Source organism: Erpetoichthys calabaricus, chromosome 15 (genome assembly GCF_900747795.2).
Source record: "Erpetoichthys calabaricus chromosome 15, fErpCal1.3, whole genome shotgun sequence".
Lineage (NCBI taxonomy): Eukaryota > Metazoa > Chordata > Cladistia > Polypteriformes > Polypteridae > Erpetoichthys > Erpetoichthys calabaricus.
The window spans coordinates 59,287,453-59,314,248 of NC_041408.2; the positions used below are offsets into that span (position 1 = coordinate 59,287,453).

The 26,796-nt window shown below is 36.5% G+C and overlaps 1 protein-coding gene across 1 annotated transcript in view; it reads right to left on the reverse strand.

Annotated features, from left to right (window-relative positions):
- LOC114665659 (FERM domain-containing protein 6-like) overlaps window positions 1-16,970 on the reverse strand; it is a 71,477-nt gene extending 54,507 nt beyond the window's left edge. Inside the window, exon 1 of the mRNA XM_028820268.2 lies at window positions 16,797-16,970. The gene's annotated coding sequence lies outside the window, so the exon portion shown is untranslated. The remainder of the gene's footprint in view (window positions 1-16,796) is intronic.
- Window positions 16,971-26,796: the final 9,826 nt, after the last annotated feature.

Below are 26,796 nucleotides of genomic sequence, written 5' to 3' on the forward strand. Positions count from 1 at the left end.
TACTCACAAGCGAGGAGAGTGTGTTGAGCAGATGGAAAGAGTACTTTGAGAGGCTGATGAAGAGAACGAGAGAGGGAAGAGGTTGGATGATGTGGAGATAGTGAATCAGGAAGTTGATGAGCCGCAGCATGAAGTTATGGGAAAGAGTAGTAGAAGCTAGGTTAAGAAGTGAGGTGATGATTAGTGAGCAGCAGTATGGTTTCATGCCAAGAAAGTGCACCACAGATGCAATGTTTGCTCTGAGGATGTTGATGGAGACGTTTAGAGAAGGCCAGAAGGAGTTGCATTGCGGTATCGTGGTATAGTATGAGGAAGTTGGGAGTGGCAGAGAAGTACGTAAGAGTTATACAGGATATGTTCGAGGGAAGTGTGGCAGTGGTGAGGTCTGCGGTAGGAGTGATGGATGCATTCAAGTTGGAGGTGGGATTACATCAAGGATCAGCTCTGAGCACTTTGTTATATGCAATGGTAATGGACAGGTTGGCAGACGAGATTAGACAGGAGTCCCTGTGGACTATGATGTTTGCCGATGATGTTATGATCTGTAGCGATAGTAGGGAGCAGGTTGAGGAGACACTGGAAAAGTGGAGATATGATCTAAAGAGGAGAGGAATGAAGGTCAGTAGGAACAAGACAGAATACATGTGTGTAAATGAGAGGGAGGTCAGTGGAATGGTGAGGATACAGGAAGTAGAGTTGGCGAAGGGGGATAAGTTTAAATACTTGGAATCAACAGTACAGAGTAACAGGGATTGTGGAAAAAAGGTGAAGAAGAGAGTGCAGGCAGGGTGGAATGGGTGGAGAAGAGTGTCAGGAGTAATTTGTGATAAACGGGTATCAGCAAGAGTGAAAGGGAAGGTCTATAGGATGGTAGTGAGACCAGCTATGTTATATGGGTTGGAGACGGTGGCACTGACCAGAAAGCAGGAGACCGAGCTGGAGGTAGCAGAGTTAAAGATGCCAAGATTTGCACTGGGTGTGATGAGGATGGATAGGATTAGAAATGAGTACATTAGAGGGTCAGCTCAAGTTGAACGGTTGGGAGACAAAATCAGAGAGGCAAGATTCCGTTGGTTTGGACATGTGCGAGGAGAGTTGCTAGGTATATTGGGAGAAGGGTGCTAAGGATAGTGCTGCCAGGGAAGAGGACAAGAGGAAGGCCTAAGCGAAGGTTTATGGATGTGGTGAGAGAGGACATGCAGGTGATGGGTGTAACAGAGCAAGATGCAGATGACAGGAAGATGTGGAAGAAGATGATCCGCTGTGGCAACCCCTAACTGAAGCAGCCGAAAGAAGAAGAAGAAGGAGGAATTAATAGAGATGCTCCAATTGATCAGCTTCCAATCTGAATTGGCCGATTTTCACTAAAAAAGACTCAGTTGGTGAACGGTAAATTAGCCGATCACTAAAAATTATCTTCAGCCCCTGCTTTTCTAGGCTTTACAGTAATTTAGCTGCAGCACTCCATTATGTGAGGTATTTGCAGCAAACATCCTGTAGTGTATAAACAAAGCATGTCAAGTCTTGTTTTACAAGAGAGCAGAAATGATTATCCTTTACATTAAAGAAAGTGGGAGTAATAAACTGAGAAAAATGAATCGGAGGAGTCATCCCATGCAGTTAAACAAATGGCAAGAAAAGTTACTTTAATGAATTCAGACATTTTATTCTGTCCTTTATTGAAAATGGATACCATATGAGTTTGGACAGTGAGCTTCTTTAAAGAGCCTCAGCTTTTCAGTTGGAAAAAGAAAAGATAAAGCTGATTTAAAATTGCTGCTTAGTTAACAACCAGCAAACCCGAGAATCGCAAATCCAAGAGTGGCAATCACTTTCTGTTCCCTCTGATATTTGAAGGAAAGAAAAATCATGGAGGGTGGGTGCGTCCTGGGAAAGTTTTCATTTAATTAAATAAATATATTTGTACTAAACCGGTTTCTTTTTGGAGCCGTGACTCATCTGGTTTTGGTGTTTCAGAAGCGCGTTGTAGGTGCCTGCGTTCATTGTTTTTATCTATGCGGTCTCATATTTGTTTTTTATGGCTGTGTCATTAGGTAGAAGTCATTTGCTGATGGCGGCGGATTCACGTGCTGAAGTGACCATGGCGGTGGATCCGGGCTTGGAGGGCTACATTACTAAACGAAGGTGGTACTGTATATGCGGTGGTGTGCGTGGTCGCATTCGGGCGGAGGTTGTACTGTGTACGGCTTGCTTGTGGCCTCTGGCATCTGTGCATATATACAACCTGGCATGCACGTTTTACCTCAAATTTAGTTTACAGGTCATGTTGTGTTGTTTGGGCGCCACCTACTGACTCTGGGAAGCCGCTGGGTTTGACTCGGGGGTGCTGAGGCGTAGTGCGAGTGTGCTTTCAGTGCTTCTTCCTTGCGTATATACAAACATCACTAAACGAAGGTTATATATGCGGTGGTGTTCGCGTTCGGGCGGCGGTTGTATTGTGACGTGAAGTTTAGTTTACAGGTTGTGTTGTGTTGTTTGGGCGCCACCTACTGACTCTGGAAAGCCACTGGGTTTGACTCTGGGGCGCTGAGGCACAGTGCGCATGCACTGTCGGTGCTTCTGGCCTCTGGCTTTTGCAATCCTTGCATATATACAAACATTACTAAACAAAGGTTGTATATGGGGTGGTGTGCACGTTCGTGTTCGGGCGGCGGTTGTATTGTGACCTGAAGTTTAGTTTACAGGTTGTGTTGTGTTGTTTGGGCGCCACCTACTGACTCTGGGGCGCTGAGGCGCAGTGCGCGTGCGCTGTCGGTGCGTTTGGCATCCGTGCATATATACAACCTTCGTTTAGTAATATAGATAGTCTTATTAGCATAACAGCAAAATGTGTTTTACTTATAAACCTGTTAAACATGTTAATTGATACATTTTCTGCTATTTTAAAGATATGTACTTGTTTATTATTTGTTGGTGTATGTCATACAGTGTATGTTTAGTAAGAAATAAATACTGCATTTTTAAAATGGTAATCCATATTTAATAATTACTGTACACTGATACACTGAAGAAAAAAAAAAATCACACCTGTATAAATACAATACAATTTCTATTTGTTTTCATCAATGTAAAGATTTTAATGCCCACAAAACTGCAATTTCCTTAAACCATTTTTATTGAACTATATAATATACTTAATTGAGTATTGAAAATTGAATCAAATTTTAATATTCAGTATCATAATCAAGGTTTGAAATTTTGATGTCATGACAAATGTGCATCACTGCATGTCTCATTGTATCAGGTTCACTTCACTCTTTAACTCTATCATCATACTATTCTATGTATTAATTTTTGTGCATTGACAAATCAAAATGAATATTAAAGAAAAGGACACAACATTTATATAGAGCTTTTCTCAAAAACTACTCAAAGTGCTTTACAGAGAGTGAGGAGCCACTTTAACCACCACTGATGTATGGCATGGATGATGTAATGCCAGAGATGTTCAGCCAGTACTCTCAACACACATTAACTATTAGGTGGTGAAAGGGTGAGAAATACAGTTAGGCAATTAAGGACATGTGATGAATAGGGGGCCAGAATGACCAGGCTGTGGTGGACAATTTAGCCTGGACATCGGGATACACCCTAATAATAATACTTTGCATTTATATAGTGCTTTTCTCACTACTCAAAGCGCTCAGCAATTGCAGGTTAAGGGCCTTACTCAAGGGCCCAACAGAGCAGAGTCCCTATTGGCATTTACGGGATTTGAACCGGCAACCTTCTGATTGCCAGTGCAGATCCTTAGCCTCAGAGCCATCCTACTCTTTATGAAGGATGTCCACAACACAACAGAAAATCGGCCCCGAGTTTTTACATATCATCTGAAGGAGAGCGACATTTTTACAGTCTCCCTGTCACTGCACTGAAGCACTGAGATTGACACACGGAAGATAACATTCAGAATCTCCTGATGACTACTTCATTAATTACTAGCACAACATTGTCTTGATTGCACATTTACTAAATTTGAACTAGCCTTTAAATTAAAAAAATGAATAAAAATGCCACCTACAAATAAAATGAAGTAACACCTCAAGTAACAAAGTTCTAAAATAAAAAGATGATTTAATCTTTACCACATCAAAAATTATACTAGAAGGATATCACTACCTCCAGGCGCTCCGGTTTCCTCCCACAGTCCAAAGACATGCAGGTTAGGTGGATTGGCGATTCTAAATTGGCCCTAGTGTGTGCTTGGTGTGTGGGTGTGTTTGTGTGTGTCCTGTGGTGGGTTGGCACCCTGCCCTGGATTGGTTCCTGCCTTGTGCCCTGTGTTGGCTGGGATTGGCTCCAGCAGACCCCCGTGACCCTGTGTTCGGATTCAGCGGGTTGGAAAATGGATGGATGGATATCACTACCTCCTGTCAATCACTGCATTTTTAGACCTAAAAAAAACTACTCATGTTTACTTTTAAGATAAATCATAGACCAGCACAGGGCTCTTAAGATTTCAGACTCCTTAAAGTAAAAAAGAAAAGGCCTGTCAGATTGTGGCAAATTTCTTTGTGATGGATTATGGCCAGCCACAGCGGCATCCCACTGTGAGACAGTGGGGGGGTCAGCAAGCTGGTGTACTCAAATTACCCCTCGCTACACTGAATCTCTACACATCTCACTGAATGCATACCAATGTTTTGTACGGTAGGGGCCTGCTAGTACTATCTGAAGTTACAGTTCAATAGCCTATAGTGTACAGTCTTGCTGGCACTGAACTTAGCCACTTGGTTAAGAAGTGGTTATTAACATTGTGCCCTTTTCATGGAATACAAGGACTTTTTTCTAATAAGGCCTCAGGTCTTGATATTCATTCCATAAAGTTTAGTCTGCACTACATTTGTAAAAGCAAATCGAACAAGTAATCATTATTTGAATGTTTATTGCAGTATTATTAGGTAGTCTGGTGAAATATAGGTAACTATAAATCAAAGACATAACAATCATAAAATCATTCTCAGGGATTTTAGAATTAACTGCACAAATAAACTGAACAACTGCCATGCCGGAAAATGCTTATTTTCAGGAATACGACTGGATGATTGGTTTATCTTTCATAGTTTTAGAAGAACACGCTTGGCAGTCTTGAAAATCATAACACTTTGAAGGGCAAATGATTTGCTTGTTTAAGCATTTTATAGAAGATGTGGTCAAATAAAAAAATATACATTCTGGAAAACTGACATGCCATTAATGTGAAATTATGACAAACTTGTATCAAAATATATATGTTAATGGATGTTCTGAATTAATCCCAGAATAACTGATAACATCTTTTAAGCTTTGTAAAGAGTAGATAATTCAACATATACATATTTCTTTTTTGGTAATGTCAGTATAGTTGAGAATTTTATATTTGCAGTGAAACAATGGCACAGTGGTTAAGACTGCTGCCTCAGAAATCCAGAAGCTTGGTTGACAGCTTTATGGAGATTCTCCTAGTGATTGCATGTGTTTTCTCTGGGTACATCCTTTTCTTATATAAGAAGAATAGCATACTAAAAACAAGAATATTAGAATCATTAGGGACTCTCAATTGTCGCAACAAGTGAAAGTAGGTGTGTCTGTGTAAATTTGTCCTGTGATGGACTTGCATTTTTTGCCTTTCTTAAACCCAACGCTGTTAAATGGACCTCTGAATTACTTCATCCAGTTCCATTGTGGAGAGGTGCCAAAGTCTATCTCAGTAGCATAGGTGTAAAGTAGGAACAAGCCATAGACAGAGGGGCAATCCATCACTGGGCCCACTGATTCACAAAGAGCTAATCTGGAATTGCCACTTAAAATAAGTTCTACATCTTTAGAGATGTGGGGGGAATACAAACATGAGGAGATTGTTCAAATTTTTAAATGGGCAATGACTGGGCACAGGATTCGAATGCAGGATCTGTGAGTCAGCAGCGTTAAATCACTTTGCCACCCATGTACAGTATGTTATGAATTTAAATGATTTAATAAAATAGGAATAACACTTTCTAAAGTTGATCAGACTTTTAGTGTGGGTATTTTCATCGAAAAGTTAAGCTGTCACATCAGAATAACTGAATGGAAACTGCTCTTTCCATAAAATACAGAATGACCACTACCAACCCCATACAACAATTTATGCATTATTTTTCTACTTTTTTAAAAAAAAAAGAAATGTCAGAATCTATTTTCTTAATAAATGAGTATCAATATTTCAATCTACATTTTAAGACAGTCTATGCTTCCTTCTTGATCAAGCTGTTGCCATGCCATTAAGTGTCATATATTTTTTTTTTTTAACATGTGTGCTTTTTTCTTTCACACTACATATACTCCATGTCACCAGGACCTGGATTTGTAAAACTGATCATCAGCACTGGATGAATGGATAGAAATTCGACATTAATTGCAATACTACATTCGCTATACCTGCTCAAGAGGAATGAGTATACCAGAGACTGAGGCGATCTGAAAGCAATCTCAAAGGCTTTTAAATCAGTGGTGACCTCTGACCCTTGAAAAATAGAAGTCCTTTGGAAAGAAACAGAAGGTTATTACAACTCAGCTTGACATGGGAGAAGATTCCTGAAGTAATTGCATTCAAATATTACAAAGTGCAACAGAAGAGTGGGATGAAAGCTCTGTGCTTATGAACAGACACAGTGAAGTGATGACTCTGGCTACTTTTTAAGACTCCCTTATGTTTATGTGTTTTACACATTCTGAGCTGCCCTGCTTGAACTTTGCTGCTCTGTTTAAACAAAAAACAACAGTCCCAATTTCTTTATTGCTATCATCCTGCAAACTACCTCAAAAATCACTCCCATTTTTATATTTGTATCAACTGCACTAGACATTTCACTGTGTAATATAAAAAATATAAACCCCTGTGCCCATGAGAACTGACTTGTCTTAAACATTGGCGTGCCAAATATTGTTGAGGCTACAATGTAGATAATAATTCCACAATATTTATTATACTACTACTCAAACTGGGGTAGCATTGGAGACACAGATGCTGCAAAGCGCAATTTAACAATCAACATAGCAACAGGATTGCAACTCAAGACTTTGAATTCATTGCTGAAGGCTGTTTTAATACAATGTATAAGCATCTCTCAAATAGGCTTAATTTAAAAATGCATCAAAAGGACTTGATTCACTGTACTTTTCACATTCCCTCTGGGCACACTAAAAATTTCTTCAGTATTGGTCTCTCACTTGGAAAAATTCTGATATCATGCATTGATTAATTGGTGATATTGTCTTCTTTGCATATGTTGGCATGGATACAGTAAACAGGAATCATGGGTAAATGTTTAAGATAAACTTTATACTTACATTTTTTTTACATTTTTTGATTACATTAGTCTAGCCTGTTTACTTTTGGGACCTAAATTTTATCTGTGATTTATGAAGCAACATGATAAAATTATGATTGTGCTGTCACCATAAGTATAAACTATGTGTTAGGCAGGCGAGTTAAATATAAAGCTACACTATAATGCTATCATCCAAGGGTTATCCAGTTTCTGTGTTATTTTCTAAAATGTTGTGTCTCAAGTCTGCATTTTACTAATAGAGTCTTTCAGACAGATGTTGCTGTAATTGAATGATTCCTTTACATTCTGTCAAACTACTGTTTTACAATAAAACATTCCACATGTTGCCGCCACCAGTCCTGTCTCCTGTCTCATGTACACAGATTTGTATGTACAGATCTGACAGTGGTGATTCCACTCAAAGCATCCTTGAGTACTTGCTATTATGAGCTGATGGATTCACAGACATCCTGCATTGTAAAAAATTTGAAGTCAGCATGTCAGCAGCTATTTGTTGATCTGTTTAATTAATTAATTTTTATTACATTTTGTAGGTTCAGGATAGATATCGGTACACAATCACATCTGATTGGAATCACAGTTAAAAAAATAAAAAAAGGACATGAGGTAAAATCAGAACTGAATCATTTATAAATGCCATTTAAATGTAGGGTTTGAATTCTATAGCCACATAGAAACTCGAACACAGCCAGTATGGACTTTTCAACTCATTTAAATCATTAAAACTTTTTTCTAACATTGTGTTAAATTGTGTGAGCAGGTGACCCTTTGCTTGGCCCTACAGTGAATAAGTTAGAAAATGGATTGTTGAATATATAATAAATGAAAACTGACCAGGTAAGGAATTTGTTATAAATCTAAATACTGTATATTCATATTAAATACTACATTTCCTCTAATAAACAGGTTCTCTTTATTTTCTTCACAAAGTTATTTATGACATAGTTTGAACAAAAAGTGATAACATGTTGTTTTGAAATATTTTCAGCACTATTAATTTGAGCAGGTGCCATTATAATAGAGGATGGATGTTTATTTTCATTAAAAAGTACGTTTAAATTTGTTCAGTAATTTTTAAAGGAACTTATCAAAATATGTTTTAACGTAAGAACATTTAGGCAGAACATTTAGTCAACAAAGCTTGTTCATTTTTACATGTTTATTTTCTTTTAAGACAGCCGTTTTTGGCAGCATGTAAGAGCAGTGTTTTCTGTCCAGTTACAGATTTCCTGGAATCAGATTTTGATCCTTACCGTCATTGTGGAGGTTGCTTATATTCTGTGTGTTTTTCTCCCAAATTCCTTTGTGCGAGGGATGATAGACAACTCTAAATGTGTCTACTGTGAGTGAATGTTTTTTACACCACATTCCTACCTAGACTTTGCTATTACCTAGTGCTTGATGCTAGATAATTATGATTAAGTTGGTTAAAAAAAGATTTGCATAGACTTAAGGCTCAGAATTATTCTGTATAGCCAACATCACTAATTTAATTCCAAATGAACTTGAGAGAATGAATGGTTTTCTCTTTTATCCAACTTTAAATTCTGTTTTGTTTTTGTTAAGCCTGCACAATTCTGAAGGTTGATTTGGGGGTTTTTGTTAATTATGTATATATATCTTTATTTGAAATACATTCTGTTTGCTGATAGGTGGCATAGTAATAGGCACTACTGCATTACAAATTCAAGACCTAGGTTTGAATTGCACACCCAGTTTCTGTCTGTGTCAAGCCTAGACATTTTCCTTGTGTCCATGTCAGTTTTTCCCCATGTGATTGATATGGTTATCCTCTCATATCCCAAACACATATATGATAGGTTAAATAGTGTTCAAGTGGGTCCTGTAATAGACTAGCAGCAGTTCTATTGTTGGTTCTTCTCTTTCTCCCAGGTTCAAAGACTTTAAACTGAATTAAGCATATCATTTTTGTTAAATTATGTTGGCATTCATCAGCTTACTTTGAAAGTGAGATTTGCCCTTGAGATTCCACCCTTCAGTACTGCAATGTAAGGTTTTAGGCTTTTGCTTACCAGGTGACCTGTGCCCTGTAAAGTTCCTTTACAAAATGCCAGGAGTGGTTATGTATTTTTTAAAATTTATAGACAAATGCATATATGCCATGTTTGTGAAGAAATAACTTCAACATGAAAAATATAAAACTTATCTTATCTTTGGAGGCTATGTGTTTGTATATTTGATTCAAATTAAACCTGAATTTTCAGTCTGTTTTTTGCAGTTTTAATTTAGACTTTAAAAATTCTGTGTTTTAATTCTGATTATTTACTTTACATGTTTGTATTTTGTTTCTACCTTTCTGCTATACTTCACAAAATGTCAATACAGTACATATAAAATGTTTCCAATAATACTAAACCACTTTATTGACATAGACATATTTTATAACTTAAAGTTTAAACAGCATTAAAAATCAGTAAAACAAAGTTTAAAGCAAACAGATGCATAAAGGTTTGGGAACTGGTTTTGTTATTAACTAGACGGAGATAAAAATCACAACACTGAAACAAAAGCCAACTGTGTTGGACAATGTTAGCATTGAGCTGCAAGCAAAAGCAATCACTCAGTTTTTTTATTTATAATGAAATTTCTTTAAAACATAAATGAAGCCACCAGTATGAGATCAGAGGACTGTACATTTAAATATCCTAAATATGTCTACATGCATATTATACTGTATATATTTCTTATGTTTACACATTTACACAAACAATGTATAAAGATGCTACAGCCAAAAATAAATTGAACTTCATATTGTATATCATTAACAATGCAAATGACAAAATAGTATTGACAGAGGTGCCAGGAACTGTTTTATAAGCTGTATGTTAAAATGAAGGTGCATAAAGCCATAAATGCGTACATATAATTTTTGTGTAAAATTCAACCTCTTTCTATACTTCAGTACATATCTGTTCTATATTTACAAAGCAGGTTGCTTTAATGCCCAAGAAGTGTATGCCCTGAGTCTTTTGACGCATTAAAGTTGTTGGTTTTTATCTCTGATCAGCACAGCATGTAGATAAAGCATGTACTGTATTTAGTTTGAAAAAGCAAATTAATGCTCTGATGCAAAAAATGTGGTCACACAGAGGACCATTTTGCACTCATTTGGTTATTGTTATCTCTCAGAACAAAAAACAAATGGCATATGCATACTTTTTTTTTTAAACTTAAATTAAACAGAAGGCAAGATTATGTAGCTGCTGACAATTGTAGCATATGCAGCCGTAGTGCACATATGGGATGAGTTGTACCCCTAAGCTGGAGGACACTGCATCTCTGACCATTTTATTTTTACAACTTGAACAGCTGAACTTGTACACCACATAAGGTGTTGTGTAGTTCCTAACAGTCTGCTTGAGGATATTGATGAGTCCATTAGGACTCTTGAGTTTTTTACATTAAGGTGTATGTTCTTTCTATGGACTGTTCATTGTGCAACTACTGTATATCTGAATTTTTCTGCAAGCCTTTATATTTTATATCAATCTCAATATTACACAAATATTTTAGATATCCCCACCCATGAACATATCCACGCACCTATCCAATTAATTTAGTGTCATCCTTAAATTTGTCTAATGTCTTATTTACTGTATATAAAACAACATTTTCAAACCTACTTCATCCAGTTCAGCAGTGCATGGAAGCTGGAGTCTATTCTGTCAACAATGCACTATAGCTACAATCGACCCTGCCTGGTACCAGCCTGTGGCAAGACCCACTCACACATAAATACGTCTTTAAAGACTGACAAATAGTGTGTCAAATAAGAAGTATAACATGTATACTGATATGGACAATAGCTGTGAAAGATTATCAAAAGGGGAACAGAAACACAATTAAGCTTAAACTAACTCCACTGTTTAATATTTCTGATACCTGAGAAAATAAAAAACAAAGTTAAATTTAATTCCAGAAATGCATTTACCAAGAGAAGCCAGCTCTTAGCCATGTGTAAATACAGAGCTCAAGAAAACTGTAAAAAAAAAAAAAAAAAAAAAAAAAAGGAAATTTGGAGTGTAACTTATAAATTATAGACATGAAGAAAAGGAAGTAAGAATGAAGCACGGTTTAGGCCTTTGAAAATGATTTTGCAAACTGTTGAAAAGATAAAGAAAATTCTGCACAACAATCTTGAATGAACAAAAAAAAAAAAACCCATGCAGACACATTCTTGAAGGAAATGTTCCGCAACAAGATGTACTTAAGAACAGATTAGGTAAAAAGCAAGGAGACAACAAAGAAAGCACTATTATAGAATACAAAAATAAGTAAACTTGTACATGTTCATCAGGTGCCTTTTACACAACTGCCTTGATGCTGCCTTCCAGCAAGCAAAAAGAAAAATAATGATGATGACTTTGGATATGTTTTAGTTGCCTTATCAAAGGGTCTTCATCCAGTTTCCAGTTCTATTTTTAAAATATGACTAGTATCATGCCTCTAGGTGTTAACAATATGAGACACTATTTTGTGCACTCATTATATTGCAATGCTTCAATGCTTTCTTATAATGTTCACTTCACCTTTACATGAATTTATTGTGCACTGTTGGTTTAGCTATTCAGCAAATTGGTTTGAGATGTATGTCATAAGATTATCCTAAGATTTATTTGATGAATCAAACTAACAATGTGAAAGATATGTGGTTTTCAAAAATTGTATTCTGACATCAGAACCTATTTCAGAGCTTGGCCCGGAAGTAAGTCCTTTCCAGAGATTAAATGAGTGTACAACTGGGAAACAAGTTGGCCAGATTTATAGTGCCAGAAAAAGAGAAGAAGTCAAGGGAAAAGTTAGTGGAAAATACACCATATTAGAGGAAGGTAGAATTCATGGAGCTATAGACCTCTTTTGGTTGGACACTTTTTTATGTTCACCTTGTGTGTTCCTTCACTTGTTTTGGCTTTAAATAAATCCAGTCTAATTCTTGGTTTTTGCTGACATTTACTCCAGGCTGAACAGACATCCACTGGCTGCAACATCATTTTAGGTACATATAATTAAAACCTATGAACTGTAAGTCTTTGTTTAAACACTCACAGATGAAGAATGCACAGTTTTAAACATCTTCATTGTATTCATAATGAAAAGCCAGAAATGTACTTCTGATTAAGTTAAGAATGCACAACCAGGGCTACACAGAGAGAAGCAACTTTACCTTATTTACTATGATCAACACCCAAGACCACAGGATGTACAAGTATGAGTCATACATACCAAACACAGACCATTATAAAATGAATGAATGTCAATCATCTACCTACAATAAATCCCAACATAACTAAAATTGTTCTTGCATTACTCACTGATAGTGACATCACTACTGCACTTTTCAGAACATACAGTATCTATAATAATTTTGTGAAAGTATCTTAATACATTTGCTTAATAAAAAACAGGCTGTAGAATCAAAACAGTGTGACAAAATTTAAAAAGTCAACATACAGCATAAAACATCACATCTACAGACAGAATTACATAAGAAAGATTATGCACATATAAAATTAAAACAATTGTACAAATTAACACATGCAAAATCGCCTGAAGTGATGACATACAGTTGGGTTGCTTGGCAAGTCAAAACAAACCCCCTTCTGAATTAATGTGAAAGCTTGTAAGCGAGTGTGTTCTACAATAAACTGGAATCCCGTTCAGGGTGGGTTCTTACCTTGTATCCACTGGCACTATGATAGGTTCCATATTAACAAAATCAATGAGTGAACAGAAAAAACAAACTAAATCAGTGATTACTGACTTCAGTTTTGCCTAAATAAGTTGCCTACTTTGTGTTCTTAGTAATGTATTTTAAGCCCCTTATACTCCACCTATCATTAGGTGCTATTTCAAGTCATCTGATCCATATATTACCTTGGTTACACAAACCGTCATGATATATTATCATACATTGTATGCACATCATATACTGTATGCACATAGTACAATGATTTGCAGTCAAATGTACATTGCTGTATAAAGTGAAATTCTTGGTTTATAACTAGGGCAGATTTGTTAGTTGGTTACTCTTTGCATTCTCAATTTTTCAACTTTGCACACTCATATAACATGTTTTCTATTACTGGCCAGCATTTAGCACTAGCCTCTAGATCATGCTCCATTCAAAAGTTACCTAGTTTAATATACTTTTGTTTATCATTCCAGCAGAGAATGTTAATCTATTGTAAGCTGGCTTGACAAGTAACTATTTCAATTTCCTCTGAACATGTGAAATTATGGCTGCTGCCACTGCTGCTATATTATAGAGGGATTTCTATTAACTCTTAGGCACTGGCTCAGTAGATGATACTGCTGATGGTCCTTTTGCTACACACTAGGCCTGCTGCATGGGTAGCTCTAGGATGTATGAAAAAAATAAAAATATGGAACACATATAAGGTCTTGGGCAGCCTAGTGGTGCAGTGGTTTACACAACAGTCTCACAGATCAATCACCCTGGCAGAAGGATTATAATCCTGGTTCCAACTAATGCCTGTGTGGAATATACTCATTCTCTCCATGCCTTTGTAGATTTTCCAAGCATTACATTTTTCCATAAATATCCCTCAAGCGTGCATGAGTGAGAACATAGGTGTGTACATGAGTGGACTCTACAGGAGACTAAGTGCTCCATCCAGGACTGGTACCTGCCTTGTGTGCCTATATTGCTGGAATATGCTCTGGCACCCGTAATCCTAAACTGGATGCAGTGATCTGAAAATGTTGTGCTAGGAGCAGGGCCACCATTAAGGTGAATTAGGCATTCGCCTAAGGCACAGATCGTAAGTGGGGGGGGGAACCCAGCTGCACGGGTTAGCTACCAAACATTCAGTTGGCACACTAATAAGCTTGGCCTAGGACACAAAATAATCTAACACTGGCACTGGCTAGGAGTCTGCATATAGAAAAGACAAAGTAACAAAATTGATTTTCTAGCACTGAATGATGTCAATTGTCAAATTATTTTAATAGAATTAATATTTGTGTTCCATTTACTATGAAGTAACTATTATGTAAAAAGATAAAGAAAGTAAGGCACAATAGCATACAAAAAGAAACATGCAATTACAGTTATAAACAGATGACATAATAACCGCAGCTGTAACCTACTATATTTACTGTAATTTGCTTGTTATGCACCTGGCTGCTATGTCTTAAATACACAGAAATTAAAAAACTGGCTGGTGAGTTTTTCACATTTAACAGAGAACTGTATAATAACACCTCATTATTCTGGAAACAAGACCGGCATAATCATGAATGAAATGCTAGCTTAGCAGAAATATCAATCTGCAGTGCAGAAAAAAATCTTGTATAGTGACATATGGCTATGCTACACCATCCAAAAAGCCATCTGTAAAGAGTGTGAAAAGATGCCAGTGCCTGTTCAATATTGCATTTTGCAGAGGATTACACAACAAGAGATTTCAGATTGTTAGGTTAGCTCTCTGCCACAAGACGACTGTCATTAAATGCATCATCTTTGCATAGACAGATTTTCTGGCTTTTACAGAGTCAGCTATTTTAGCACAGTATAGTGTTTCCTTAATCAACAAATATAATTGCTCTTTATACTTTTGGAACATTTTGTACATGACAGTTGCAGTGTTAGGTGGACTGAAACATACCCTGTTCCCAATAAAATATTAAACAATTATTGAATCCACCTGAGTGATGCAGTGATTAGAGTTATTAGCTGTAAGACAGGAAAATGTCTTGTATGTGATGCTGGTCCTTTACAGGACACTCTCATTCACACATACTGGACAATTTACCAGTTAAGACTAATATGGACTTTTTGCAGTATGACAGGTAAACCAATGCAAACTACAGAGAGACAGTGACCAGGCTAAATTTCAAACTCAGTACTCTGGAGCTGTGGGGCTGTATTACTAACAGTTTCCCTAGCCCCAAAATTAAGAGCCTATATAGGTTTATAAGTCACCTTGTAAAATACAGGGATATTTTGTCTGTTATTGGAGCTATCCCCTCTATCCTGACTTTGGAATTTCATTTACTGTACTTCTTTGAATAGTGGCTGCAATTAAATTTTAGTGTTACACACTTGATGTGTATAGCAAGATATCAACATATAATAATAATCATTATACTAAAATGCTGTGGTGTCTGATTATTCCAACCAAAGTGTAATTACAGAATTCCATTCGAGTGAAGAGTATATATTTAAAAGATCACAAGGAGGTAAACTTTGAAGGGACAAATCTAAGGTTTTATGAGACCAAGCATTTTTTACTTATTCAATAAAATACATTTTCAGTCCCCTGCTTTCTTTCAGCATTTTGACATTTTAAAGAAACATAAAACGTATTCAAATGTGCTTAATTCAATTCATGGTAATGGAATTGTTATTTTATCTATGTGAATTGATGCTCACAAACATTTTGTTTCCTCTGATGAGACTAGTAGTTATATAGCCTTCCACGAATGTAAACGTATTAGGAAACCAATACAATAATGTCGTTTGGAAAACTCAAAACCTATTTGACTTGGGCAGGTTTTTGTCATCCTGCTTTACCTCCAGTCATCCATCAGCAAACATTCTACTGCAAACTGTTTCTCTTGTACCCAAGCATTGTCCGAAGATTTTGTCTCTTATAAACTGGAGATAAGCAGAATAATCACAACAGCTTTCTTGTCCCTCTGCATGTGGCCCTGGTTTAAACTACACGACTGATCAAGCAAGTTCTACTCCGCACAGCAAACGCACGTCCCCCTTTTCTGATCTACCAAGACAAGATTAAGGAGGTATTGTGTATCATTCAAACTGTCCAATCGTCCAGTTGGCTCTGGAGTTGAAGGTCGGAGAGCTTTAAGCACTTCGCTGGGTCCCATCAAAAGTTACAAGTTTGGAAGTGGAGGAAATATAAACAGAATTTCACACACCTTAGTATTAACCTACGATTTATGTTTGCAATTTAATAGAATGTTATATCAAAAAAGGGAAATTTTTACATCCGCTGATTTAATATACTCAGCTGTCGGTGGATACAATCTCCGTTCTTCGTACATCAAACCTTACATGTTATGTTCTGACGTCAATATTAAATTACTGGGTTGACTTTCGTAGGCGGAACCATCTGACACTCGAACAGTAGTCATGTTATACTTTTAACTCCAAGAAACATTTTGCATTGCAACGTCTGTTTAAATATAAACAACACAGATTGCCGTACATGTTCACTCGTAATCTAACCCTCTCCACCCGTACAAGAAAACAAAACAAGTAATATAGTAAAATCAAACAAGTGTGTCAGTTGAAGCAGTTGCCAAGCTACAACTTTTAAGCAATTTGTCAAAAATAACTAAAAAATTGCTGACCCAAGAATGATGATTTTGACATTAAGATAAACTGCTCTGTTCAAAGTTACATTTTTCCTGAATGCACATAAACATTACGTACACCTGTATTGCTTTACTCACCAAATACAAAGATAGCTGAAGAACGCTGCAAGCGCAACCGGATACTGAAGTTTGAAAACAATGTTTAAATCCAAAAGGTAGCTTTCTAAGAATAAAGAGGCATATGCCTCACCAGCGTTATAGTGTGCGATCCTCGTCCCTACTGGCACTTGGGCTCCTTCTGTCAGCCTTGCGCCTGCTACGGGCAGCACAAACGCTAAGCTAGTGGCGCGTACCATTGTGAATTCGCTGAGGTTCGAGGGGGGATTCGGCACTATTTAAACTGTTCGTTGAAGTCGACGCACATGGAACACGCTTCTATCCGAACTGCGTTTGTTGTTTAAATGATCTGAATAAGTTGTGTGTGTTTTGAAATAATTAGGATAATGTGAGTTGTACGGAATTTCGAAAGACAACCAAATGTAACATTCACGATGAACTCGCCTGGATCAACCCAGTAAAGCTAACAGGCATCCCACGTGGAGATATGTTGACAATGAAGGAACATACTTTACTACATTATGAGAGATAAGGTTTACTATCATTCTTTTACAACAAGGTGCCGTCCTGCGCTACAATATGGTAATTGCAGCATTAGATAGTTAAAATATATTGCAGGTAACGTCTGTTGTGTTACGTTACCTGTATTATCCACAAAACTAATTTTCCAATGCTCTGGATAAGTGAAATCTTATGTGACACTAGACACAGTAAAAGGCCAACAAAGTAGAAAATACTTTTATTTGTGTAAGTATAAAACATACCTTTCGCCACTCTATAAACATGTAGTATTTAATATACCTGAAAATGTTGTTTCTAATCAGCAGAAGACCCTTTAGTCAGAAAGAGGTACCATTCTATACTTCTTAAAGGTTTTGATAAACCCAATTAGTGCAGCCTGTCCTAATTCTAATCGAGCTTTCAGTGTACAATTCTGTCAGACAACATATGTGGTTTTGCCTAGATCATGTATAAAACTGAATTGCACTGGCTACTACTAACATGATTTGGCTGTAAATTACCACTTTTGGAAATCACCGCTGAGACAGAAAACATTTCTTTATCACAACACAATTTGTAACAGTGGCTGTTACACCTCTGCCTATGTGTCAGAGTGCAGAAGGAAGGTCAGGTGTCATAGCAGCTGGCTTGTTCAGCCTATTTTTTGAACTTTTAATAAATGTGTTGTGCTGCCACACTCATTTTCATCAAAATGCAATCATTGTGAAATTGTTGCTCCTTCTACTTTCTTGTCGACTAACCTTGCTTGTGAGTTGTATAACCAGGTCCCTGAGGCCATGGCCTGTTCTACCTTTTAGGCAAACTAGGTAGTGGAAAAATATGGGGAGCAACATTTTTTAAAACAATGCAGAACTTGAGTTACAAGCAATCAGACTCAAAATAACTCTCTGTCATTTATCCTGTTATATTCTTTTAGATTATTTTCACATGCTAGCGATGTTTGGTTTTAACATCTGATGACCCACAAGAGCCCTCCACAGGTGGTCTTCCAAATCTTAGTTTGCACCTCAATCAATTTCATAGAGGCTGTCCTTATGCTGACATTCATTATCTCTTTATTTTCTTTAGGAGCAGGTTTGTAGTTATATATAATTCTAAGTCTGAAAGGGATTGTATTCTTATGATTTATATAATGGAGAGTGAACTCACTCAAACAACAGATTTAATATAAATTGTTTCTAAGCCCGCAAAGATGAACTCAAGAAAAAGGCAGTTCTCAACTTCACTGCTTTGTAATTTTTTTAATAATAAAAAATTTAATTAATCATTGTTGTGTTGTGTGGAGGCCCAGGGCAGCAAAATGGCTAGAGCTAGCCCTGCCTGAGGCACACTAACAGGGCCATCTTATATGTATGGGCACAATGGGCACTGGCCAGGGTGTCCCAGGAGCATAGGGGCCCACTATGTTTCTGATGCCTATGTATGTTTCAGTTTTGCTGTCGAAACAGGGTCCCCAGTGGACTGCTTTGCCTGGGGACCTGTGATGCTAGTAAAATGGCCCTGGGGCTAAATATAAGGACAAGAAAATGTATGATGATGATTGATTAATGATTATTATAGTCATTGTTTTCGTGCCACCCTGAATTGTGGGTGTCTTCTTCTTCTTCTAATTGTTATTATTTGTAGTAGTGTTAGTAGTGATAGCATTTTACTAATTAAATTTAGAATTGTCTTGTTGCTATTTATATAGCGGATAATCAAATACTGTATTATAAAGGTTGAAATGATCTTATTATCACTCCCACATCCCTAAAGAGGGGCGCTAGTTTACTTGGCGATTCCACAATGACCACTATGGTTTTCTATGTGTTTGTGCCCCATGATGGACTGGCACCAATCAAAGGTTGTTGAATTCCCCGTGCGCCCAGTATGTCGGTGCGTGAGTGCGATTAGTGTAAGTTAACACTGAACTGGATCAGGAGGGTTTGAGAATTTCATTTTTTAAACGAAGTTAAACATACATTATAAATACAACCTCGACAATTTTAGTCTCTTTAAACGCCTGTTGCGAAACCATTCTTGTATTCTCCTTCATATGCGGACTACTTTCTGAACCCCCATTCTCAATGACGGGGTTTCAAGGAGCTGCAGCGTCAGCCGCAAAGCATGAACCAGTCCCGAACAGAATACGCCGCACCATCAAAACCTTAGATAGACTTTAAACTTCTGATCTCACTCTCTCTTACCCTTTGTCTCTACCGTTCTCTAACCTTAGGACTAAAAAAACAGTTTACTTTGTTACCACGTTCATTGAACTATGCATACTTTACCAAAATAAAACAATTTCTTTTGATCCTTGAACGATCATCAACATACCGTAGATACCCTTCCGATCGATCAATCTAAGTAACATTCCATTAAACTTAGGTGGGGCATATCCGGAAGCATATCTACTACCCATAAAAGGTTTTCCTGGTGTGTTTTATCAGCTAAGTCAATTGTTCCTTAAATGATTCATTCCGGTCAGGCCTTTTTATCGAAATGATTTAGTTGTGACATTAAAGAATGAGTCAAAGGTGGATACAGCGCCTTCACATTCCACTGGCATGGCTCCCAGAGGTGTCATAATACCTCCTTAAGGTTCACTGGACTGCTAGCCTTTGGTTCTGTGATTATTTAGGAACTACAACGCGTCCGGTACAGCGTGGGCTATTTAAATGTTACTACAACGGCAGGACAGTCTCTTTTTAAGAGTCCTTTTTATATCGAAGTGAAGAAGAAAACTTCAGTATGATTATATAGACAGCATAGGCTACTCTAGGAATGCCCTAATATCATAACCCCGAAACTTGTAAATCCAGTTGTTCTGCTGTAGAAGCGAACGTGCTTTACTGCAGGTTGATATTCAAAGCAACAACAACAAAAGTTAGCTAGAACAATGAGTATCCGTCGGCATCTATACGTTTTACTTTGCTTTACAAAAACCATTGAAAGGCTTTGAAAAGCTATCCAACACTAAGGAAACGATGTAAGGACCGGCAGTTAACTTTACCAAGTTCAGTCAAAGCTGAATGGAAGCCTCCGAAAGCTTTCGAGATGGCCGATACAGTTTTAAAGCACTTCAGACTACCCATTACACACCTGTCTTGTGGATTTGGCTACACCTTTGCGAGCACTGCTTCTCCCTAAATACTCCATATGTTGTCTTTGTACTGAATTTAGTGGGTTCAGAAACGAGAAAGATTAAAGATATCATTGTTGTTAGTTTTGATTCACAATTGTTTCGTGGTGAGACTGCATAAATCGCACACATCACGGCAACATTTGCCAAAAGCTGGAACCGGCAGTGGACAGAAAGCTAGTCGGGCACTGAATTTAAGTAACATTTTACAATTTTTATTATATAGAGCCTATCATGTTGTGCATTATCAGCTTTTATTTAATCAAATAATTTCCAAACATAATGCGGACTCTATTTCATTTACATTTTAAATATAAATTAAAATATAACACTGTGATAATTGGTAAACCATTTGAAAGAAACATTTGCAACATCCAAAGATAATTTTACATATTATGTTCACATATATAAACAAACAGAACACAAAGTGCGCCCTTTGTCTGTTATCACTGAAACACTGTGAACAATTCTACACAAGCTGTCAAGGACTGTTATTACAAGTTACCATGGAGATGAGTGAAGCTGTTTTGTGTAGTGGTTTCTTTAGTCCTTAAGAATAATGTACTTTTTGAATGAAATACTTAGACAGAGTTATTAAATTAAATACTTGGACATACTTACTATGGTTCAGATAGTATTTAAGGATATAAAAGGTCTAAAAAATAATTTTGTAACAGGTTTGTGCCCTGTGATGTAGGTTTTAAGATAGATAGATAGATAGATAGAATTCTTACCTCTGCCTTAAGTTGCGATATTCAGTTTTTTTTTAACTGTCACTTATGGATTTATTGTCTTCCCCAATCAGTATATTTAGTAAATGTTTTACGGGTAAATTATCTGAATCAACAAAATGTCATTTTCCCAGTTTGAGATCATTACCAATTATTTCCTGCTATCATTCACTATTCAGCTATCATGTGTCTGGCAATTTGGCAATTGCATTTCTTTTTAATCAGATTGTCTGTGGTCACAAAATCTAATTACCAAAAACAATTGTTCACAAGGCCGGTGATAGATGACAGATATAGGTGCTATGTAATGGAAAGGAAAGGTACTATGCAAGAGATATGAAATATGTTGTATTAAAGACATATTAAAGGGCGTAATAAAAGGCACATGAAGAACACAGAAACTCCCCCAAGACTTTGCCTGGATGGGATTTGAACCCACTATCCTAGGACTTTCAGGCCCCATTCCCCTCACTTAAAACACATTATAAAATCCCAAAATACATCATTTGCTGAGTTGGACATGTAAAAACATTATATCTATTTTTATCATAGTCTTCCTTAAGAAACCAGTTTTGGAGGGTTAGATATAAAATATATCCCAGAACAAATATGTTCATGAGAGCTGTTCTACAGAGAAGTGAAACCTTTTACATGTCTGTTCACCTACTGTTTGTTCCCACATTTCACTCAATGCTCCATTGCTGGCAGGATAGGCAATGGATACCCACTGCCCTGGTCTGAATTAGGAGGTTCATTAGATTATAAGAAGTCTGACAAAACAGAGAAGATCATTGAATCCATCAAGCTCTCCTTTCTGTTAATTGCTAAGTTGTCCCAAGGTCTTGTTCAAATATTTTGCAAAAGTTGTTAAGATGTCTTTTTCAACTACAGTACATGACTTCAATAGTTTGCAGATTTCAATGTATTTTTGTGTGATGAAGCACTTCTAAACTTCGGTCTTAAATGCACTTTCAGTTTTAAATGCACTTTCCTTTAATTACTTTAGGTGTTCTCAAATATGTTATTCACTCTTTAACTGAAATATTTTTTAAAATCAATTTTTCTGACATTTTTGAGAATTTTGAAGTCTCCACTCCACAGTGTTGCTTCCCTTCGCCTGACAGAGTAAGACGTGTGACTTAAGCACTTGGTTGCCCTATTTGGTTGCTATGTATTTTTTGTATCTTGGTGAGCTGAACTGCACAGAGGATTCTAGACCTTCTACTTAAGGTCTGAGTATAACCTATTGATTTGTATTTAAGAGTTTTTACAATATAACATAATATTTTATTTGACTCTTTAATTGCTTATAAACATTGCTTAATCTATGAGAATGATGCATCTACATCTAAAGTCCTATTCTAATTCTGTTTTTCTAAATAAAATGACAATACTTCAGGTTACTTTTAATTTTCTTCACAAAAAAAAGTAATGGTAACAAATTTGCAATAAGTGGACAAGCATCATTTGGTAATGGGATGTGGAAATGTTTCAAATGCTAATAATCAAATTCTTTTTTATATAATATTTGTTTAACTGCAATGAATTAGAAGTCAATCCAGAACTGGAAAACGGGGTTGTGGATATAATGAGTGGATTCTTATGTATGAAGAGTATACAACGTATTTTTAATCAGAATGTATAAAAATGAATAAGTTATAGCTCAATAGTACCAATTAGCTCTGAATGCCACTATCAGGAGAATTTACTTTGTGTAATGAAAAATGAAATGCACAGGACTTTTCATGTTTCAATTTAGCTGGAGAGCAAAGTGCGAAAAGCTATTAATTTTGTGTGATTAAAGTGTTCTAATATATTTTATGCTTTTTTTTTTTTTTTTAGCTTTTATAGTAATGTAGTTTTAAATTGTATGTAAATTTCCACAGGGAGGAATATGCACTTCTTTGGAATGTCATCATGTGTTTTATAAATTCATGCAGGTACTCTCAATAAAATAAAGAGGAGGCCAAGATTATTTTTAAGCATTAATCTGTAATACCTTTAAGCTGCTGAGTGAATTATATGCAGGATATCTGCAGTATTGTGATGTGGGTTTAACTTCTTAAACAGTTGCATCATACTAATGACTTGTCACTTAATTAAAGCAAGGTAGCATTGCTTAATGGTATATATTGTAAAACATGAACATTACACAGAGATAGTAAAGTGCTGAGGGCCATGTTTAATGCAATGAAAAAATAGAAAAGAAAAAAGTTCAAACAATACTACAGATGTATCTCATCCTTTGGATGCCTCTCCTATTGGCCATTAAATTGAATTGTTTTCCTTGGTGGAGTTATGTCCTCTTTGGATGTAGGTCCACTAATGAACCCTGACCTCTGGTACCATTATTCCTTAAATAGCTAATAGGGTGGAAGGAGCAGGACCTCCACAGGCAAAACCGGAAGTGACATCACAGCTCTCATCTTTTGGTGAGCTGGTGAAAAAGAAATTCTTAGAAACTGCCTCTTGTGTCAGTTGGATTACTTTTTTAGAGCCCTGTAGATGCTCCATATGTGTATGTGTATCAGAAAGTATACATATGTCTCTCTTATATAAAAAAATCTTGGGTCGAGACGTGATTTTCTCCAAGACATTTTAACATTCCGTGAGACAAGGCGGACAGCTGCTGTACAGGCTTTTAAATGATCGAAGTGCAGCGTGACATGCAGATCACGCAGCACGGCACAAGCAGCATAGAGGAGGTAAAAAAAAAATTATTTGTTTCCCATTGTATCACCATTTAAAAGGGGGTTTCGGAGGAGTGACCGCATCTCATTAGCGTGCGTTTAGCCCCACTCTTCACAACGTGAGAGGCAGAGATGCAAAGTGGCTGGCACGTCGTGTGCCCCGGGGTGGGGGGTTTCGGGGAAAGGAAGGGAGTGGGTGAATATGTGTAAATGTACCTCATTTTAGTTTAATCATCTTAACAGAATGTTGGCATAGTAGCACAAATGGTTAGCTCAAAGTTAAAAAGCCCTGTATAAGTGAATGTTGTAACTTGGGCCTTGTGTTACATTATGCTGTATGTCTCTGTGCTAGGATCAGGAAAACTGTGACATGTAGTGGAAAACATGGGTTAGAAATGGCAAGAATTCCTTATGAGCCCACTGCCTCCCATTACAAAATTCACTCAAACACAGTCACATATTATGGTGAAAATCAGCATCCATAATACAGCTCTTAGTGCAGTTTTATACTACAGTCTCACACAAATATGAAGAGATGCCAGCAGGTCAGGTCATATCTCAGTGTGGAATATCCTTAACTCATTTTTTGCTTTCTTCATTCAATGTAATGTACTAAGTTTCTCGTCTATCCATCCATTCCATACTCCATTATCTTATCACGCTTTTTCCAGTAGAGACGTTTGAGTAGGTTGGACCTAGCTGATGATGGAACACCAGTCATTAACAAGAGACTTTAAATCAGACTAAGCTCTGTCTGGCAAATTCATACTCATCAATCAGCCCAACAGACTTTCTATTAATTATGAAACAGTAAAATTACTATCATGATCAGTGGCTGTAAAAAATTAATTTAGACAAAACATTCAGTTCTGTCCTCAAAGACTGTAGTATTAACTGTGAGGAAATTAAAGAAAAAAGTGTATGATACTTAAAGGCACTGTCACAATAGTGAAAAATTAGGAGCTAATAACTATACTGAACTCATAAGGATTAGGGATAAAACAAAAAAAGCCTTATGTGCCAAAAGAATCCAACAACTAATAGCAGTACTTTAGAATACTATTAAATTTTATAGGAGTAAATTTTAGCTTTAGCTTAGCTTATAGGAGAAAACTCTTAACTTAAATCTAAGAATTTAACACAGTTACAAAGGCAGTACCTTTATTTTATTACAGAACACTTGACAAGAATAATAAAGTATTTTTTTGTGTGATGTGTCTTTTACATATACACAAAAGTCATCTGTTTTACATTTTTGCAGTCCTTCAGGTTTCTAAATGGTCCATAGGTGTATTTTAATAAGGTGGCAATACAATGTGAAGAAAATTAAGGTAACAAAGGCAAAGGCACATTGTGTTTGATGTGCAGCAATAGTAACATTTGTTTATGCTAAGCAACACATTTGTGTACCAAAAAAAAAGCAAATGTTTGTATAAAAATTATGTTATGTTTTACCTACTAATTTGTCCTGTACACCAAGTATAAATGAAGCTCTAGGTAAGCATGCTAACAAATGTGCCTTTGAGATCCCAATCTTTAGTTTAGCAGACTGCTTGTATCATACCTGAGTACATCTGTCTTGATTTTATATTGCAAATTGTCTACAAAAGTAATAGATCTTTACTTTCCACCAAAGCTAACAAAAGACATTTCCAAGTTAGTATAAAAAAGACCCATCATGATATTTAAACAGTACAAGATGTACACACATTTTATGAAGATGCACTGTTTAATTCATAAATAGAAATAAGCAAAGAACCTCACCATCTAACATAATCTGGATTATACAGTGCAGTCCTGAATTAACTGAAAATGGCCAGAAGCTCTAATCCCTGCCTGGCTTGATCAGATTTGTCCCTAAATTAATCGGTTTTGAAGATAAGCAACATATACACCCTCCAAGCTTCTCAAATCTTATTATCTTGGCTATATGTTATAATGTTAATTTCTTTCTTTCTTTCTTTCTTTCTTTCTTTCTTTCTTTCTTTCTTTCTTTCTTTCTTTCTTTCTTTCTTTCTTTCTTTCTTATCAAAGTGACTTAAAAATCAGAAGAATTTGAAAATGCACACACATGGGAGGGACACAAGCATTTATCTATTTACATCTTATCCAAGTAGTACTAGGGTGTTGTACCGTGTTAGCCATTACATCATTACAGCCATTACATCTTGCCTGAAGAAGGGGCCTGAGTTGCCTCGAAAGCTTGCATATTGTAATCTTTTTAGTTAGCCAATAAAAGGTGTCATTTTGCTTGGCTTTTCTCTACATGTTATCCAAAATATTCCATAAGTGTTATTGAGAATTTAGTGTAACAAAAGTTAAATAAAAACAAAGAAAATTATACATCATATTAATAACTTGTATAATGTGTAACAACATACAATATATTAAAATTTACAATGCAAAAAATACAATACATGAAACGCATTTGAAGCTGGAATTTTAATTCCTTTTGATGCTTGGAAATGGCGATAGCCTGCTGTGTTGCCAGAACAGAGCAGTGTCAGCGCTAGTGTGCAAATGCACAGAGCCTTGTGCCACTCCAAACCCTGACTTTAAATTTGATGGGAGCTGCACCTGTAGGAGATTCAAAGGGTTGTAACTTGAAAATATCATAGAATGTTATGAATGTAGTTTGCTTCAGGCTCTGGGCAACTTGAAGTGAACTGGTTGCACAATCCTGAAGTGTGGCTAGGTAGAAATTACATTTAGGACTTGGTCATGTATTGAAGATGAGTACTAGTGCAGTGCTCTGTTTGTGGGTGAGGTGGTCATTGAGGACAGAGCTCAGAGACTTGGTTGCCTTTGAGGTTTTTACTGTAGTTGTTTCTGGTGTGATGGAGAGGTCAAAGAGCGTGCTACTTGTAACTGGTGATTGATTGTATTTTGTTCTAACAATAGCAATGGCTAACACAGTACAACGTGCTACTACCACTACAGTTCTCACTAGTGTTAAG